Source organism: Cupressus sempervirens, chromosome 10 (assembly GCF_028749045.1).
Source record: "Cupressus sempervirens isolate cs-2001-9-10 chromosome 10, ASM2874904v1, whole genome shotgun sequence".
Classification (NCBI taxonomy): Eukaryota; Viridiplantae; Streptophyta; class Pinopsida; order Cupressales; family Cupressaceae; genus Cupressus; species Cupressus sempervirens.
In genome coordinates, this window is record NC_143127.1 from 918,286,299 (window position 1) to 918,307,200 (window position 20,902).

Below are 20,902 nucleotides of genomic sequence, written 5' to 3' on the forward strand. Positions count from 1 at the left end.
CGAGAGGCCATCACTGCTGCAATGTATTCGGCTTCTATGGAACTCTGTGCTACTGAAGACTGTTTTCTACATATCCAAGATATCATTGCTGATCCTAAACTAAAACAACATCATGAAGTACTTTTTCTGTCTTTAACACTTCCACCTCAATTTGAGTCCATGAATCCATGTAAATCTAAGTCAACTTTCTCATATTTGAGCCCAAGATTAAGAGTGCCTTGTAGATATCTCATAATGTGTTTGACTACAACTAGGATGAATCTCCTTTGGCTCACACATAAACTGACTTAAGGCATTAACAGCATAGCAAATATCGGGTCTTGTATTTACCAAGTACATAAGGGACCCAATCCTATGTCTATAAAGAGTAGAATCTATGGAAGGTGATTCTGCTACTGCTTTTTTAAATTTATGTAGATTAGTCTCCATTAAAGAAGACATAGACTTGTAATTCAACATTCCAAATCTCTTCAAAATATCTAATGTATACTTCCCTTGATTAAGTATAATGTTGTCAAAATTCTGCCATACTTTCAGTCCTAGGAAGTAATGAAAGAGTCCCAAGTCTTTTATCTCGAATTCTCTAATTAGATCTTTCTTGCATTGATCTATGAGATGATCATCACCTATTATTAGTAAATCATCAACATATAGTATCAAAATTACCATATCATCTTTATCCCTTTTATAATGTAGATTTGGATCGGCTTCATTTTTGGAGGATCCTAAGTCGGTGAGATACTTATCAATTCTTTCATACCAAGCCCCTGGAGCCTGTTTAAGCCCATCGACAGCTTTCTTGAGCCTACAAACAAAAACGTTAAGATCGTGAGTTTCAAATCCTTCAAGTTGCTCCAAATATACCTCTTTTGTAATCTTTACATTCAGAAATGTTGTTTTTACATCCATCTGATGTACTTTCCATCCCTTCGATGTTGCGATAGCTAGACTGCTCTTACAGAGGTGTATCTAGCAATAGGAGCAAAGGTTTCTTCATAATCAATCCCTTCTTTCTGAGAGAATCCCTTGGCTACAAATCCGACTTTATATTTTTCAATGCTATCGTCAGCAGCATGCTTTATTTTAAATATCCACTTAGAAGAAACAACAGATTTTCCTTCAGGTTTTGGAACAATTTCTCAAACATCATTCTTCATAATAGATTGGTGTTCTTTTGTTATAGCTTCTTTCCAAGTTGTATGTTTAATAGCATCTGAAATATTGGTTGGTTCTGATTTAGACAAATCATTCGTGTTTGTTGTATAACTAGAAAATCTTTTGGGTCTTTAGCTTTCTCTGACTGTTCCAGAAGGTGCAGCGAAGTCTTGTGCTTCCTCTATTATTTTAAAGGCCCAAAGTGGTCTTTTTTTAGAATTTTGAGTTTCTTCAAGATTAAAGTTTTGAATTTCATCTTCAATTTCTTCCATGTTCTCCCTCTGGGACTCGGATTCAATATTTCTTTCAGCACTAGGTAAAGGAAAGGGTTCTTCAGAACTTAGGACTCCTTTGAAAGCTAAATCTTCTTCAAAAATTACATCCCTACTAAGTTCAATATTTTTCTGTCCAAGTATGAAAATCCTATATGCTTTAGATGTTTCACTATACCCTACAAAAATACCTTTCCTCCCGAAGGGTTCTAACTTAGTTCTCTTTTCTTTTGGAACATGGATATATACAAGGCACCCAAAAATCCTAAGATGACTTATATTGGGTTTAACCTTAGTAAAGACTTCTTTAGGAGTTTTATCTCTAAGGTAGGAGTGAGGTACTTCTATTTTGATTATAAATAGTAGTACAAGAGGCTTCTGCCCAAAGATAATATTCTAGATTTTGATCATATATCATAGCTCTAGCAACTTCTATAATTGCTATAATTGTTCTATTCTTCCTTTCTGCTACCCCGTTTTGTTGTGGGTTATAAAGAACAGTATACTCCCTCTTAGTTCATGTTTCTTTACAAAACCTTTTAAACAAATCTAAGGTGTATTCCCCTCCATTATTAGTTCTAAGAGTTTTAATTTTATGTCCTAATAAGTTTTCAGTTAAAGTTTTAAATCTCTTTAAGATTTCTTCTAATTCTTTGCATTTTAAGAAATAAATCCAAGTTTTCCTAGAGAAGTCATCTATGAACAGAATATAGTACCAAAATCCTCCAAGAGAAGGAATAGACATAGGTCCACATAAATCTGAGTGGATTAATTCCAAAACATTTTTAGTTTTTCTAGTGCTATCATGAAATGGACTTATGGTGTTTTTACCCAGAGCGCATCCTTTGCATATGCTTGAGTGATCTTTATTCAGTTTAGGTAAACCAATAACCATCGTCTCCATAGTTGATAAAGTTTTGAAATTTAGATGTCCTAACCTTTTGTGTCATATTTCATTTATGTTTGCAGCTTCATGAATTAAGGCTTGAATAGGTCGACTAGGTTCTGAGTTTAATTCATACAAATACCCTTTTCTTTGACCAATCAATTTTGCTTTCTTAATTGAGTTCTTAGCCTGGGTTATGACTTTACCGTCTATGAATGTAACATTATGTCCATCATCTTCAAGTGTTGTAACTGAGATTAGATTCCTTTTTAATCCTAGTACATAGAGTACTCCTTTGAGAAGTAGAGAAACCTGACATTAGTTTCAAGGTGCCATTTCCAATTCCTTTGATGGAATGTGTTGAATGATCACCAAAAGTGACTTTGCCATTAACATTTTTTGACATAGAGTCTAGTGCTTCTTTGTATCTTATAATATGTCGAGAAGATCCACTATCAATCACCCATGCTTTACTCGAGACTTCATTTGATAGTGCTGAATACAATACACAATTCTCAGGATCATAGTTATCTTCTTCCCTAGTGATGTTTGTACAGTTCACTTGTTGCTTAGAATTCTCAGGGCAATTAGATCTTAGTGTCCGAACTTTTCCCATCTAAAACATTTTATTTTGGATAGATCTTTCTTAGGTTTATCATTCTTTTGATTACCCCTTTTCTTCTTGAAATGCTTATTTTTCCTTTATAGGAATTTGTATTAAGAACATGAAGTTCTTCATCTTTCGTTTTTAGTTTTCCTCCTTTCTTAAGTTTTTTGGATTCTTCTTGAAGACGGTCTCCCTTAAGTCTATTGAAGTCAGGAAGATTATCTCTGGCACTTACTCCTTGTGCGAATGTTTCCCATGAATCTGGTAATCCATCTATAGCCATCAGTGTTAGTTTTGTATCATTAATAATGGTTCCTATACTTGAAAGTTCATCTCTTACGCTGGCAACCTTTAGGAAGTAAGAATTCATGGATTCTTCCTTCTTTATTTGTATGTGATTTAGTTGTCTTTTTAGTGTGAAAACTCTAGTTGCATTGTTAACCTCATATGCATTTAGTAATGCATTCATCATATTAAATGTTGTTTGATGTTTCATTAGCATTGGTACTATATCATTTTTCACTCCTAATATGATCTAAATGGCTTTCCTATTTCCTTTACTCCATCCAGATAGATTTATGAGGTTCAGCAGTAGGTTGTCTGGATGCTGAATCAACAAATTGTTTTACATCGTTTTCTTCAAGAATCATCATGATTCTGAATTTCCAGGCATCAAAGTGCTCTTTCCCATCAAACCTGTCCTCGGGTCTGATAGTGTATGCCATTGAAGATAGGAGAATGACACTAGATATATATCAAGTCTGATTATTTAATTTGCAGAGCCTAGGTTCGACTACCAAAGCTCTAATACCATGTAAAGTTTCTGTAAATTCTATAGGTTCAGATTTGAGATAATACCTTTAGTCTTTATTGTTGTTCCGATCTTCTTCCTCTTCCGAATGTAGAAGGTAATTTTCAGAATATTAAATGCTAATCTGAAACTTGTTTGTCTCTGCAATAATTCGTATAGGGCAGTATTGTTTTAAGGAGCAAATTTCAATGTATTGTGTTTCTTAAACTACAATAACACCCACCTCTTATACCATGAGTAAACGGAAGGGACATGACCCTCTCTAGGTAGGCCCATACTTTACTTATAGAAATCAGCACCCAAGAAGGAGATAACACATATATTAACTAACATAACTATTTAGTTACAGTTAGTGCATAACAAGGTTATTGCCAAGGATCGCCGCCATCCTATTTGCCAAGTGTAAGTATATAATGCTTTCGAATGGTTTGCAAGAGGAGAAGATTAAAATGCAGTCTGCACTCTCAAACCAATATGAATATCACTATTATAAATTTAACAAACAGGCAACTCTACAGATCATAAGAGTACCACAGGATGTTGTTTCAATCTTGGTCAGCAATGAATTTTAGTTCAGCAGAAAACAATCTTCAATTGCCTTAAGTTCCAGTGAAGTAGAATAAATAGCCTTGTCCATGGGAACCAAAGAAGCAATATGGTTGCGAAAGTTGTTAGTTGGATTGTTCAAGAAACCTTTGAAGCCAACTATCATTCACTACAATAATCAAAGTTGTATCAAGCTTTCAGCAAATCCAGTTTTTCACAATTGATCTAAGCATATTAACATACCTTATCATTACATTAGAGATATGGTAGATCGAGATGTTATCAAACTAGATTACATAAGTACAATTGTTATCTTTTCAAGAGTGAAGTCTCAAAAGGTGAAAGAGAGCAAGGAATTAGTAAGTACTAGAAACTAATAGTGAAATCATCATCAATTGTGGCGGCCATAAACAAAGCAATGAGTGAAGCCGATGGATTTTGAGCAAGGCATGAGAATGGAGATGAGAATGGGAACAATCCAAGGATGGAAAGTAGGCAAGTGTGGTTGAAACAGTTTCCTTTGAAATAACCTAAGAACAGGTCGAAATCTGGCCTAGTCTGAAGATTCATAATCTTGAGAACTATCCAACTTCCACACTCTTCGTAATTCAAAATCCTAATAACCTTCATATCTCCCACCAGGTATAGGGGCAATCTAAGGTAGAACTTCAACTCGGAATTGATATGGGAGGTTAAAGTTGAAGATGAAAGATGGAAATCAACCAAAGTATTGAAGACAACTAATCAAAATTGAAGATGAATAAGGGTGGAAATCAGATGTTGATGAGTTTTGATCAGCTAAAGATTCAAATCGAATTGGAACCATGAGAATGGGCCTTGAAAAGTGAAGTATAATTTGACAAGATGAAAATCATGTGGAAGAGGCCTAATTCTAACACTAGGTCGGAATTCGACCTCCTATTAGGATTCATGACCCCAACAACCTCAAACCTCCCTCTCAAAACCAAAATTGCTAGAGGTCGAAGATCTAAGCAAGATCGATGAAAAGTTGAGGGGTAAAGTAATGGCGTTGAACAAAGGTGAAAACAATGAGTTGTGGAGTGTAGATTCATGTAGAAATCAGATAAAATAATATCGAAATAGAGGGGATTATCCAAATAAAGGGTGAATGTTAGAGAAGTAAGTGAATTTGATGATGTCTTGGAGATTTACAAAATCAAATCATATGAAAAGGGAATCTCAAGAGGTCTGAACCCGACCAGCTCTCAGGATTCACAATCTCAAGATGCCCCATGATTCTGCCCTTCTTTCCTTGCAAAATCTGGACACCCCCAAAAGACCTACCCAAGCATAACGACTCTCTAATGAAGGATTGCAAGTCTAAATTGATTAGAATGGTGAACAACAAAGGCTAGAGGCTACGTTGATGAGCTTTTGAAGAAAGAAAATCAGATTAATTAGGCTAGAGGCTTGATAATGTTGACTATCAAGAGTTACTTTTTCATCATAAAAGGAAAAATCAGGTCTACAAGATAAGAATGCTGATATGGCATCCATCCACTTCCAATCAATTGAAAAATTCGACTTTGCATGTGTCCAAAATCATTTGATTACATTATGCCAAGTGTACATATGGAAGGCATCTAGTGCCTCTACCTAGCCTATTTTTCCATTGGCTCTCAATAGATTTGTAAGTTTATTATTGGCCCATAGGGTGTTGCCTTCATGTAATTGTATGAGCATTTAATGTTAGTGTAGTTTTTTATTTTTTCCTATTTTGCTAGGTTTTTCCTACACTTTTAATAATCTCGCTTAGGTTAATAAAGCATGTCTTATTAGGTGAATGGTTGTGAGGTGTCACCTTCCTACATTTGAGTATCCATTAGCTATCTTGGGAAGATACTTTGCTATCTTTAGTCCGATAGATGGTTGCTCCTCATTGGTTGGTGTTGCCACCTCCTCTCTCTTCCTTGCCTATATAAGCATGCTACCTAGCTTGTATTTGTATCTCTTATTTTTGCATCCTCTTAATGTTATTTTGCTTTCAGCATTTGCATTACTCTCTTGGAGACTAACTCTATGATGCTATTTTGATTTTGTATCATTTGCATTCATAGTTTAGATATTTACTCTTTGCACTAGTTTTCTGGGTTATTAATCTTTTCAGATTCTAACATGGTATCAGAGCTTTTCTATGTGCAAGAGTAGATTTTAGTTTCCTTATTTGAGAGATTTGGGGGGGGCAAATAAATTTTATTGTAGTTTTTTGAAAAACGAAGTATGCTCTTCTCTTGCATCTTTGGATGATCCTGAGAATCAGAAAAGTTTTGACAAAAAACACTTTCTGGGTTTTGTTCGCAGCCCCGAAAAACCATCTGGGTATCTTTTAGATTTTGCATGCAAGCTGTATATTTTCGAGCATGCAAAGCTACGTCCATACCCCTCTCCATTGGTGGTCGCAGATTTGAATGCAATTTTTCTTCAAATCAGGGGATCAGCAAATTTTCGGAGCACTTTGAGCCCGAACAGACATCACCATTGGATCCGGAAGGCTGTTTGCAGTCAGGATTCATATAAAGCTTGTCGTTTTTGGACACAGGGCAATTTTGGGGATTTTTTGAAGCCTCCAAGGTCTGTCGTACGGATCGTACAGACGCAGGGACGAAGAAAAAATAAAATCGGAGCGCCGCCGCGGGGCCACCGCCGCGCCACCCGCGCGCAGCCCGCAGCGGCCGCAGCAGGCAGCGCCGCCCGGTCTCCGCCGCGGCCCAACCGCCGCCCGACTGCCACCTCCGCCGGCGGTACAAGCTCCTTCCGCCGCCCTGCGACCGCCTCCGCTCAGCTCCAGCTCCGCCCGTGACAGCTCAGCACCCGCTGCTCCGCCGGGCACAGTCAACAGGTGCCACGTCAGCGCCAGTCTGCGGGTGACACGTGGCAGGCGTGCCACGTGGCACTTTGCCACGTGGCCCCTGCCACGTCATCTTTCGTACCTGCCACGTCATCTGCCTGCCACATGGCGTCCACGTGGCACTGCCACGTGGCCTCTCTTTTTTGCTGCGACGGCTGACGGGCCGTCAAATTTTTTCCTATCAAATGTTGACGTCAGCGGTGTGTCATCATCCTTGCTTGCACTCTCCTTCTATTTGGTTTTGGACCTACTTGTGGTTTTTTGGCCATAACTTTTGCATACGGAGGTATTTTTCCGATCCGAAAGAAGTGTCGGAAAGCTGGTTCTGAGACGGAGATGCTGGTACAGGTGTTTTTGAGTTTTGATTCAGTTTGGTTGCCTGTTATGGCAGTCGAAGCCGGATGTTCTATTTTGCACTCCAGGAGGCGTATCTTGAGCTTCCGATCTCCAATTTTGGACTTCTTTATATCGTTGGAAAGCTCTTTCTATGCTCTTTCCAATGATGCTGGTTGTTGTTCCAGATTCTGTTCCAGACACATCCTATTCAGTCTTTTGCATTTTAGCATTCTGGTAGATATTCTGTTTGTTTCAGCTCCGGAGATCGATTTTGTTGCTTCAGTTGCTTCGTTTTGGGCTTTACCTTCTGTTGTTTCAGCCTTATGTTTTTTCTGATCATTGTTGATATTCACTGTAAGCATCTTTATGCAACGCACTGAGATAAAGTGCCACTCTTGCGTTTTGGGATCCTTTTCATCATTGTGATTCGTTGTACTCACACTATTATATAAAGTGCCATGGGGGGGATAGTTGTTTGCCGCTTCTAGGCTCTCTTTCTCTAATTCCTCATGCAGTGTCGATGACACATGCCTTTATTTGTGTTTGTACCTCACTCTTGATGAGTTCGGCTCCTGTGTTGTAGGAGATTTTTGGCCCATCTTTTCAGCTGCCTGTCACCTCACCTACCTTAAGGGGAGGTTATATTGTTGTTCTATGCTTCTTTGGTTGATGGTTCGTGCCTTCTATTTCCATGGAGGTTCCTTTGGTTGATGGTTCGTGCCTTCTATTTCCATGGAGGTTCCTTTGGTTGATGGTTCGTGCCTTCTATTTCCATCGAGGTTCCTTTGGTTGATGGTTCGTGCCTTCTATTTCCATGGAGGTTCCTTTGGTTGATGGTTTGTGCCTTCTATTTCCATGGGGGTTCTACAGATCAGCATTTTGACAGAGTTTTGCGGTTCTTCATGCTTCAGTGATGCTGCTTCTTCATGATCACTCCTTGTTCCTATTTTAGGGGACAATTTCCCTAGCGGGAGACTTCTTCAGTTCTTCACTAGGTTCTTACCTTTTTTGGGGGGAGGGTTGTTCCCTTGTGGTTTTCTCTCTTTCCCCGCTTTCAGAGGTTGCATCTTCTTGCATTGTACTTGGGTACCTAACATGGCCTCGTTGCCGGGACCCATTTCCACATCCACCTAAGCTTCGCTTATGGGGGGGTGTTAGTGTAGTTTTTTATTTTTTCCTATTTTGCTAGGTTTTTCCTACACTTTTAATAATCTCGCTTAGGTTAATAAAGCATGTCTTATTAGGTGAATGGTTGTGAGGTGTCACCTTCCTACATGTGAGCATCCATTAGCTATCTTGGGAAGATACTTTGCTATCTTTAGTCCGATAGATGGTTGCTCCTCATTGGTTGGTGTTGCCACCTCCTCTCTCTTCCTTGCCTATATAAGCATGCTACCTGGCTTGTATTTGTATCTCTTATTTTTGCATCCTCTTAATGTTATTTTGCTTCCAGCATTTGCATTACTCTCTTGGAGACTAACTCTATGATGCTATTTTGATTTTGTATCATTTGCATTCATAGTTTAAATAGTTACTCTTTGCACTAGTTTTCTGGGTTATTAATCTTTTCAGATTCTAACATTTAATGCTTGTAGCTATTAGGTAGATTAGGCTTGTATCGGCATAATTTTCGCCCTTGATATCAAAATTGATCTCGGTCTTTCATTGTATTTGAACATCTATAAAAGATCAAGGCCTTCTCATTTGTAACTCATAAAAGTAGATTAGAGGTAGAGGAGAAGGGAGACTTGTTGAGATTGTTGTCATAATGTTATCAAAGTAATTGTTGATTCATTGTTGGTTTTCATGGTGGATTATTGCGTTGCTTTGGAGTATTGCATGGTTTCTACATTTCCTCACTTAGATTACGATTTTGTTTCATGTTGGTTAATGTTGGTTAATGTCGATGGTTAACCTAAGTCCGGTATAGTCACAAGAACATTCATAGTTTCTTCCATTCTAGGAGTAGATTAGCTTTCTAAGCCCTTTCCTCTATAGTTCATTTGGTTGGAAGAAGTTAAAGTCAAGTTGATGTCCATTGAATGGACAACGTAAGACCCTTTTTGATAACTAGCATATCATATCATAAAACTGAGTGGAAGCCCACAATAAGAAGGAAAGTTGAAGTCGTTTCATTTGATCACACAATCTATCTACATTGTTTAGCATATAAGAGTCCTTATTCAAGAGAGAGTTGGAGGTATAGTGTTTCATCTTAGAATACTAAGTATTCAATTCTGCATGTTGTAGTGGAACAAAACTCACATCAACAAGTCTTCTCTACAAGTCCTTTGTATCTTGCTTGGAGATAGTAAGTCTTTACAACAAGTCATTTGTACCTTGCCTTGAGATAGTGATTGGCTGCAGGTCTAGTAATGAGCCTCTTTATATTACTTTTCATATGTTGTGAGATGTTCTCACCATTTCCTCTTTGGATTTTTAACGAAAATTTGATGTTCTCTTGTGCAATTTGGTGTTGATTGCTTTATCACAACTTGTGTTCTCTACATCTTCACAATAACAATCTTAAATGCTGAAGATGATTTTCTTCATTATGAGTATAGAATATCATTAAAAATGCCACAACAAACTTGTCCAAGTAACTGTGGAACAAAACATTCATTAGATTTGCACATTTTGTGGGAACATTTGCGGTTTTAATTAAAAACTACTCAATCTTGTAGGTTACATAATCTCTCCACACATCCATATGCACAACAAAAGCCATTTACAAAATAAAATTAGAAACTTCATTCATTTATTGGCTTCTTGTAGCAACATATAACTTGCATTACAACTAAGGCAAGAGCCTACAACACAATGATAAATTGTGAGCCTCCTATCTGAGAGGTCTTGGGTTCGAGTCTAGTGGAACTTAATAAGTAATAATAATTAATCACAACACATAATATTAATTAATCTTAACTTTGGCCTCTTACCGAACCAAAAAAAAACTTGCATTACAATTTTTTATGCTATAGCACATAGTTGGCACAATCGCCAAAACATCGGCAAGTTTCTACTAATCGCCGAGTTATTGGGATTGTCAAGTTTTTCCCATATTTAATCGCAACTCGGCTAGAGAAAAATCGCCGAGTTTTTGCAAAAAATCCATGAGTTTTTCAGAAAAAATATTATTTTTAATTTACTTTTTTTGTTAAAAACAATAGGCAAAAAGCCTATATATATTATGTAAAATAGAGAATTAAAGTATGCTAGTAGAGCTGGGAGAGGAAGATGTGATTGTGATGATGTATTTACTTCTAGTTTGACACAAATTATTTACTATTATGCTTCCCGCCATCAGCATTCCGCGTGAGAATGCAATTTTGTACTTATATATATATATATATTTATATAAACTTTGCTTGTTTCTTTTGTGTTCTCTTTAATTAACTCATTAGATGCATCTTCTCATTGAAATTTGCAAAAAAATGTATTTTGAATTAAATTTTAGTGGTTTTTTTAGGTTCCCGAGTTTTTTTTTAAATGGCTGATTTTTTCCCGAATAAACTTTTAGAAGGCTTGACGAGTTGTTGCCAAGTCCGAGTTTTCCAACTATGCTACAGCAGATAGTAATACAACTCTTGTAGCTTATAGCTCCTCTAACAATGGGATTCTTATATAATCGTCTTTTCATTGCAGTCTCCTATTCATGTTCAATGATCTTCGTACGGTAAGATCCTGAATTGACCATTTTTTTTAAATCGCAATGCACAAGCATGAAAACTGATCACCTTTTAATCACCACAATATCGATGTGGGCAATGTGAGAGCATATGGAAAAATTGTTAATAATATCACAATTAAATGTTTATTATGATATCTCAATATCGGTCTGAATGCAGATCTGTTCCTAAAGTATTTCTGTCCTAAAGAACCTGATCTCTGTCCCTGAAGGATTTTGTCTCCAAGTCACAGCTGTTTGTAATTGGGGTTTGTAATAAGTCTGAAAGCAAATCTCTTCCTTGTGGACTTCTGTCCTTGAGAAGCCTGATCTCTTTGCCTGAAGGGTTTTGCCTCTGAGCCACAGCTGCTAAAACACCACATCCAGCCCAGGAAAAGAAATGATTTTTATTATCCCATACCACCTCAATCAGAGGTAAGGCATCCCTCAAACATTAGCAATAACTAGACAGTCAACCTTGCAATATTAGCTCCTCAAACTGGGAAAATTGACTAACAAATCTAGCTACTCAAACGGAACAGCCAACTGACAAATGAGTCCCTCAGATTAAAGCAGTCAACAGTCAAATCCATTCCCTTATTTTACTAATCTTAAATGGAACTAACTACACTGAACTGAAGACTACACACCCTCCTTATCCCAGACACAAACATTACTAACCGAAAACCAAATCACCTTTTTCTTCCTCTAATATTATTGAAATTATCTCCAAACTACGAGACTTATTTTGTAAAAACAAATTACAAACTAAAAACAATTGAAAAATCACAAATAAAGTGGAGTTGTACCATTTAGAGCTGAACCTCGGATACAACTTTGCCAATATCTCTAGAGCTCAATTAGGCAATAGAAAGGCCAATGCCATAATAGGCAGTCAAATATCCTGGAAGACAAGAAAATTTACAGCTTTTCAGGACAACTTTTCATCAGTTCCTCAAAAACCTTATAACAAATGCAGAGGTACTCCATATTTCAACAAGGATTTATTTGTCAATTTCCTCCTTACTTAACAACGATAAAAAACCAAATTTATTTACAACAATATGTTTGAATATGTAAACATAGAACTTGTTAATTATGCAAGGTCATTAATCTTTTGTTAAATTGTCCAATGCCAACCGTACCTAAATTTCAAAAGGAAGTGTACAATTTGAAGTATATCATCTCCGCAGAAGGTATTGCAGTAGATCCAAACAAGATTAAAGCTGTAACAGAATGGTTTGTTCCCCAAAATGCTCAAGAAGTTTAATGGGGTTAGCAAGATATTACAAAAAGAAATTAATGAACTTCTCATGTATTGCATGCCCAATTACCTCTCTTCAGAGAAAAGGTAAAAGATTTGAATAAACTGATAAGTGCCAGAAGGCCTTTCAGTATTTAATACAGAAATCAACAATGACACCTATACTCAAGGTCCCTGATTTAGCAGGACAGTTTGCTGTAGTCGCTAATTCCTTCAAAGAAGGTTTAGGAGAGGATATGATGCAATATAGGCAAGTGATCACTTATGAATCAAAAAACTTAAAGGAGAATGAGCAAAACTATGCACCTCACGATCTAGACTTAGCAGCATTGTTCATGTCCTACATATTACGATAATAGATTATAGTCTATTATTAGTTAATGGTAATCTATTGTATATATTTAATTACTTTTAGTTAGCTGTAACGTTTTTAGCTTTTTTTAGCTTTCTTTTCCTAAGGAAACATCGTTCCATTCTTTTGTATATAATGACCTCTCGGTCTCTGTTAATAACAAGCAAGTATTTTACCAATTACTTCCGTAATATGGTATAAGGGCGTGGCTAAATTTTTCGAAAATAATAATTTCTTAATTAAAATTCAAAGATCATTATTTTCTAAATAATTTTTTCCTCAAAGACTTGCTTCACAATTCCCCTTTTTTTTTTGGGCTGCGGTTTTTTGGAAGAACATAGATTGTAAATCGCAAGCTTGGGTTTGAGGATCTAAAGATTGTGATTTTCACCATGCGATCTCTCTGCAAATCACATTTTCTATAGGCGTTCTAAACCACACGTTTGGAAAGAGCGATTTCTCCTCTGCTAGCGTTCAAAAACCGCAGCATTTACCAACACAAAGGGTCGTGTTTTTATGGCGTTTTTTTGCAGACGGCTTTCACGACCTTAGATCTGCATTTTCTATCATTCTTCAGCACTATTTAGTGTCCTCTCAGCCTCCATTCGAGCCCTGAAACAAAATAAGCAAGTTTTGTCCTAATCTGCAATTTTTTCTGCTCATTTGACCCCCATGGCTACCTAACTGGTTTTTTGCTCAAAACCCTAGTTTTTTGAGTTCGAAATTTTTTGCCGATCATAAATTTTTGATGGGTTTTTCAAGAGTTCAACAAGGTTGTCGTCCCTTTTTCTATGTGCCTCAATTTTTGTGCCTCAATTTTCAAGCCAACGGATCTAGAAAATGATATCTTCCTTCTGGGTTTTTCAAGCTCTCTTCTAAGTTACTCTCCAAATTTTTTGGGTCTTCTATTTTTTTTGCCTCGAAGAACATGTCTTCATAGATTTTCACAGTTTTTCATTGAAAAATGTGCCATGGCATTTCTAACAAACATTCTACTCAAGCACAACTCCAAATTCAATAGTCAAAATTATGGCACTTGGAAGCAGCAGGTCGTTACAATTTTCGAATATCAGAACACCGATCAACTTGTGCTGGGTGTTATGAAGCATCCAACTCCTCCTAGTCCTAATCAGGATACATGGGATCTAAATAATTGGGAGACAATGATGCTTCTTAAGTTATCCGTGGTTGATGATCAGCTCTCTCAAATTCCATCCGGCAAGACAGCTGCTAAGATCTGGACACATCTCAAAGGTATTCATGAGACTTCTGACAAAAGTAGAGCTTTCTTTTTGAAGAACACTCTGTTTTCTATTGTCATGGATGAGCGAACCTCACTCTAGGAACACCAGAATAGGATTCAGGAAATCCGTGATCAATTGCTTGCCATCGGTCGCAAGATGGACGAAGAGGACATTCTGGTTATCACTCTTCGAAGTTTACCAAAGTCCTATGAGCATTTTATCGAAACTCTCAACATTATGTTTTTTGGCGTTGATTTGAAGTTCACTGATCTCTGCACACTTCTGCTTCAGCAAGATCAATGGAAACAATAATTCAGTAGCAGCTCCACCTCCACCTCCATAGAGCAAGCCTTTGCTGCTAAATCCTTTCAAAAGGATAAAGGAAAGTTTCAGCAATCGTCTCAGCAGAAGTCTTCTACCAGCTCCAGCATGAGATGGCTTCCGAAAGAAGAACATTCAATGCAACTATTGCCACAAGTTTGGGCACATGAAGGTTGAATGTCGGAAACGGTTAACTACACAATCTAAGCAATCAGGTTTGTAGTCCAAAGCAAACAATGCAGAGCACACTAAGCAGACGGAATCTACCTTTTATGCCTTCATGGCTAAAAGACCTGCAGATCATGTCAAGTCGTCTGCCTGGTACATTGATTCAGGTGTCTCTCGTCACTTCACTCAATGCAACGAATTGTTCACTGACTACCAGCCGTATTCCGATTCGGTTATTTTTGGTAGAGGAGAAGAGTACACTATTGTCAGCAAAGGCAACATTCAGATACAATTTGCTAGGAGCAATCTCATTTTCCTCAATGTGTACTATGTTCTAGGGATGGAACTAAATCTACTCTCAGTCAGTCAGTTTCAGAGACATTCTCCACAGTTGGATGTCACTTTCAGTTCACATCAATGTACCATCACTAATAGGGCGACTTAGTCTATTGTTGCAGTGGGTCTTGAGGATCATGGTCTTTTCTGACTTACTAATTCTAGTGATTCTCGGGACTTAGCTATGGCTTCTAGATGATCTTCTGTTAGCACACTTTGACATCAGCGATATGGGCGCTTAAATGTGCATTATCTCTCACAACTTGCTCGCAAAGAGCTTGTCCTTGGATTGCCAAAGATTCAGACTCAGCAACTTGGAGTTTGTGATGCATGCCAGGCTGGGAAGCAACATTATACACCTTTCACAAGTGGCGATTCATGGTGAGCTTCTCAGGTACTTCAACTTGTTCATGCCGATATCTACGGCCCTATGGCCACTCCTTTTGTTCTTGGGTCCAAGTATTTTCTATTGTTTGTTTATGATTTCACTAGAAAAATGTAGGTGTATTACCTTAAAAAGAAATCAGATTCATTCTTGTATCTTAGAAGTTTAAACCTTTAATTGAAAAAGAGTTTGGGAAATCTATTATTACTCTTAGATCAAACAATGAAGGAGAATTTTGTTCTAATGTTTTCTCTAGCTTCTTGGATACTCATGGCATCAAATGCCAGTTAACAACACCCCACACACCGCAACAGAATAGTGTAGTTGAACATTGGAACAAAACAATCGAGATGGCTCGATCTATGCTCGAAGTTTCAAACACAGACATGTTCCGAACAAGTTTTGGGCAGAAGCAGTCAACACTGTAGTTTATCTTTGGAACCAGACACCCACAATGGCGATTAAAGGTAAAACTCCGGAAGAGGCCTAGTCAGGTCACAAGCCCAGAATCAATCACCTGAAGGTTTTTGGCTCCCTTGTTTTTGTTTGGATCCCTAATGTATCATGCACCAAGTTGGATGCCAAGGGTCAGAAACTCGTGCTTGTTGAATACAGTAGTCTTCACAAAGCCTACCGCCTGATCGATGTTGAGACATCTCGTCTCATCTACAGTCGTGATGTAGTCTTTACTGAGCAATGAGGAACATTCATGCTTGTTTCTCTTGTTCCTGATCCAACAGACCATCCTATGAAGGCTCATGATTTGGGAGTTAGGCTTCCATTAGATCCACCTAATGGGAGTGCTCCAGTAGTTCCTGTAGCTCCAGTTATACCAATGATCCCTGTACAGACACCTCCAACTTCTCCTGCAGGATCACCTCGATTTGTAGATGCTTCACTTGAGTTTGATCTAGATTCTTCTAATGAGGAACCTGATAACCAAGCATCTCCTGATAATAATGTTGGTCATTCTCCTCTCCGGCCTAAGTGGTGGGCTAGGACACTTGTTGATCTTCGTGATAATGAGCTCATTAATGGGAGAACTGCTCAGAAAAAGAGCAAACCTACAGAGTCTATTAACTTTTCTCTCATGACCAACATTCACAGAGTGTTTGAATCTCAAACATATGTTAGCATGAATGTTGATGATACTACATTGGGGGAGTATCCTGAGCATTGGAGAGTATTGATATGTTGCATTCATGACTGTGTTTGTCATTGATGTCAACATAGCATTGTTTCTGTAAAGACTGGCAGAGTAGCAGAGAGAGATTTTGATGGTATGGACAATGGTTTGATTGTCAGGTCATGCGCAGTTATGGACATGTACAGCATAGTGTCCTAATGACGTGGTTAAGTGCACAGAGTCTAAGTTGATGGCGTACGGAAATTGTACTTGATTTACAGATAGCAGTTCAGAGACAAAGTATTGGGAAAGCAATTCTTGATGATTGTTGTCCATCTTACATCTCAAATGTAATGAAGTGATGTGCAGTCAAACAGTGATAGAGGACAATCAGATGATGATGTTAGCGAGTGCGCAAGCCTTAGTATCACACGTGTGAAGTTTTGTATAGACTGTGAGCTGACAGTACTATTGTAATTGTAATTAATTAGAAAAACAATCAAGGACAACTCAAGGAATTATTATAAAGATATGGTATAAAGGAAAGGTGTTTTCCTTGATTGTAATGTGCGATGTGTGTATCTATAATTGCAAGAAGTGCGAAGTGCAAAAAGCAGAGTGCTTATTGAATACGTGTAAGCAATCCAAGGGATTATTAGATGCGAGATTCAAGATCTGGTTACAAGATCTGAAGGAGCAGAGGTTTGGTTGATAGGACAGAGATAGAGGAAGGAAGTACATTTCAGCTCTATTATTCTGCAAGGAATAATAGAGAGATCATTTGGACAGTGGGTTCATTAGTCTTGCCTTGAAGCTGTTTGGGCAGTGGTTCCAGTTGTCTTCCACAACTAAAAGGGTTGGCACAACTCCTAACAGGGTTGGAATCTCCTAACAGAAACTCATATGTACTGAATGTTGTAACAAACTCCTACCAAGGTCTATCCTCTAAAAAGGAATATTTATATTAGAACATCACCTTGTGGGTACCATCCCCACCGGAGTTTTCCCCCTGATCAATGGTTTCCCTAGTTAACATATCCGGTGTTGTTGTGTATGAGTATCTTGTTGTGGTTTTAGTTTACATTACTCATATGGTTAAGATTGTTTAAGATTGTTAATTGTGATATTAGTTGGATAATTGATTCACCCCCACCCCCCCCCCCCCCCCAGTTATATCAATGGACTACATATTCTAACAACATATTTCGAGGCTAAAGAAATTCCAGATTGGAAACAGGCCATGACATTTGAACACTAGAGCCTACTGAAGAATAACACCTGGGTCCTTTCTGATCTTCGACCAGGGAAGAAACCCATTGGCTACAAATAGGTTTACAAAATCAAATACAAATCGGATGGTACTTTGGATAAGTACAAAGCTCATTTAGTTGCGAAGGGCTTTTCTCAGCGTCAGGGCATTAATTTTGAGGAGACCTTTGCTCCTACTGCAAAAATGAGCACCATCAAATTAGTCCTAGCCATGGTAGCACAGTTTGGTTGGAAGGTCCATCAGATGAACATCAAGAGTGCTTTCCTAAATGGTGATCTCCATGAAGAGGTCCACATGACGCAGCCTCCTGGTTTCAAGGTTGTTGGTAAAGACCATCAAGTTCTTAGATTGGTAAAAGCTCTCTATGACTTGAAGCAAGCCCCTCGAGCATGGTACATAATAATTGATAAGTACCTCAATGATCAAGGCTTCCAGAGGAGTTCTTCAGACTCAAATTTGTACATCAAGACTACTACCAATGACTCATCCTTCTAGTAATTTGTGGATGATTTAATCATCACTGGCAGTTCGACATCTTTGATTCAAGGAATCAAATAGAATTTATGCCAGTCTTTTGATATGACTCACCTTGGGTTCATGCATTATTGCCTAGGTGTTGAAATTTGGCAACAGTCTTCTGGTATATTCATCTCTCAATCCACATACGCTAGGGCTCTGTTAGACAAATTTTGTATGCAGGATTGCAAGCCTACATCTACACCTATGGAGAAAGGTCTCAAGTTATCCACAAAGTTTGATTCTCCTTCCATTGATGATACTACATATAGGCAACTAGTAGGCAACCTCATCTACCTCTCTGCTACTGGGCCTGATATCAGCTTTGCAATCAGCTACATCTCACACTTTATGACAGCTCCTAAGACTGATCATTGGATGGCCACAAAGCATGTGCTTCGTTATGTGAAGGGCATTTTAGATTATGGACTTTTGTACTCTCGAAGTTCTAATCCTAAACTTAGTGGGTTCACAGATTCAAATTGGGCAGGCTCTGTTGACAATAAAAAGGGCAGGCTCTGTTGACGATAAAAAGTCAACTTTTGGATGTGTTCAATTTGGGATCCTATGTAGTCAGATGGACCAGTAAGAAGTAGCAAGCAATTTCTCTATCCTCTACAGAGGCCGAATATAGAGGGACTGTTAAGGCAGGATGTGACACTATTTGGCTTCGTCGAATGCTTGGGGATATGCAGATGTCACCAGCAGGACCGACTACTCTATTTGTTGATAACGAAGGCATTATCAAGTTAGCCCAAAATCAAGTCTTCCATGAATGAACCAAGCATGTGGATATTCATTGTCACTAGATACGACAACTGGTTGAAGATGGGACAATAGATTTGCAATATGTTCCTACCACAAATCAAACTGCAAACATTCTCACCAAACCTCTTGGTCCTGATTAGTTTGTCAAATTCAAAGGACAACTTGGTGTTATAGATAGATTAACCATTAAGGGAGGGTATTACAATAATAGATTATAGTCTATTATTAGTTAATGGTAATCTATTGTATATATTTAGTTAGTTTTAGTTAGGTGTAGTTTTTTAGCTTTCTTTCAGCTAGAATAGAACGTTTCTATTCTTTACGATTGTTTCCTAAGGAAACATCGTTCCATTCTTTTGTATATAATGACCTGTCGGTCTCTGCTAATAACAAGCAAGTATTTTACCAATTACTTCTGTAATACAAGTATTGGAAGTATTAAAATTTAGGCAAATCTTTTGAACTTAGGCCAGATCATCAAAGCCTAAAATATATTTTCTCTCAGCCAAACTTGAAGTCCCGACAAAGGAGATGGTTGGAATTGATTTCTAATTATGCCTTCGAGAGGAGTTATATTCATAGTTGAAAATCTCTACATCACATCATAGATATCACAATATATCGCCAAAAAATTTATGAAATGAATTTATCACCCCATAACTCGTCGCCAGTATTTTCAAAAGCTTTGCGGTATTTTCCTGAAAAACTTGCCAAAATGCATGATTTTTCATGCAATAAATTGTTTCTAAAAACTAAATTCTTAAGTTAAAATACGAAGAAAAAATTAGGGATGTCATTTTTTTATTTTGTTTGTTCGCCTGCACCATGTGAAAGAAGAAAATGACATGTTGAGGAAAGCAAAATGCAGACAGTTAGAAGAAAACATCATGGAAGCCTGGAAGGTAGATCGTGCGTAGAAGCCTAAAAGGTAGATTGTGTGTGGAAGCCTAGAAGGTAGATCATGTGTGGAAGCCTAGAAATACAGAAACAATGATCGCTGTCTCCTTTGAAGTCTGTGGAAGGTAGACATTTTCTTTTTATAAAGTCAAACATTAGGGCTTAGGTTTGAACATTTTAATTGTTTTTATGTGAATATAAATTTAAAATCCATTGAAATATTGTATGTCTATGCGAGTCGTGACTCTGTCTAAAATTTAAAATACATCATATATAAAATGTAATTATAATATTTTTATTTGTATCTTTATGTAAAAATAAATTATCAGCAGACATGTAAATATAATGTCATGTAATGTATTTTTTATTTTATATATATTTACAATTTTATATATCTAAAACTAAAATATAATAATATATATATTTGTAATTTGTAATATACTAACAATTAAAATAGATTTTAGAACAGAGATTTAAATTTTTTATTTAGAGCTATATAGATATTTGAAACTAAATTTTTGTATACCTTGTATGTAATTTGTAATTTGTTATTTGTAATTAGTAATTTGTATTTTGTAAAAGCTAAAATAAAGAGCTAACTTATAAATAACTTGTAAAAAAACTAAAATAGTGCACGAGTACCTAGCAATGGAGATGTATCATGTCGTCAAATTGCATTTGTCTGTATTTTTAGTGTTTTATTAACAATTTGTAAGGTCATAAAGTCCATTTGGTATCAAAACTATCCAAGCTGTGAGGCTTGAAGAGCCCTTTTGTGCAAAGAGACCTAATAGGTCCTGAAATGGTCAACAGTCCCTGGGTGATTGTCAAAGTCTAGTGTCATTTTGTCAAAAATGCAAAAAGTTTCAAAATTTTACAAAGTTGCAAAAAGTGGGCAGTTGAAGAGTTAAAGGTTGCAATGAGGAAGGCAGTTGAAGACAAAAGGGCAGTTTCTCTAAGTGATGTAAACATACATATGAAGCATTGTATGGTCAAAATTTGAGGAAGAGAGAGCAGTTTGGAGGGGATTTGGCAAGGTAAAATCTTAAACCCTCAAACTGTCATGCAAGTTTGATAGGTCTGCAATAATTGCAAAGCCATGGGGC

At 37.3% G+C, this 20,902-nt stretch overlaps 1 protein-coding gene across 7 annotated transcripts in view; it reads right to left on the minus strand.

The window, feature by feature from the left end:
- The window catches only part of LOC149537004 (uncharacterized), a 161,355-nt gene that overhangs the window by 70,762 nt on the left and 69,691 nt on the right, over nt 1-20,902 (minus strand). For 5 of the 7 annotated variants that reach the window (XM_089806804.1, XM_089806808.1, XM_089806805.1 and 2 more), the window contains one exon: nt 11,959-12,053. The exons of the other annotated variants lie outside the window; for them this stretch is intronic. The gene's annotated coding sequence lies outside the window, so the exon portion shown is untranslated. The remainder of the gene's footprint in view (nt 1-11,958; nt 12,054-20,902) is intronic. 7 annotated transcript variants of the gene reach the window in all.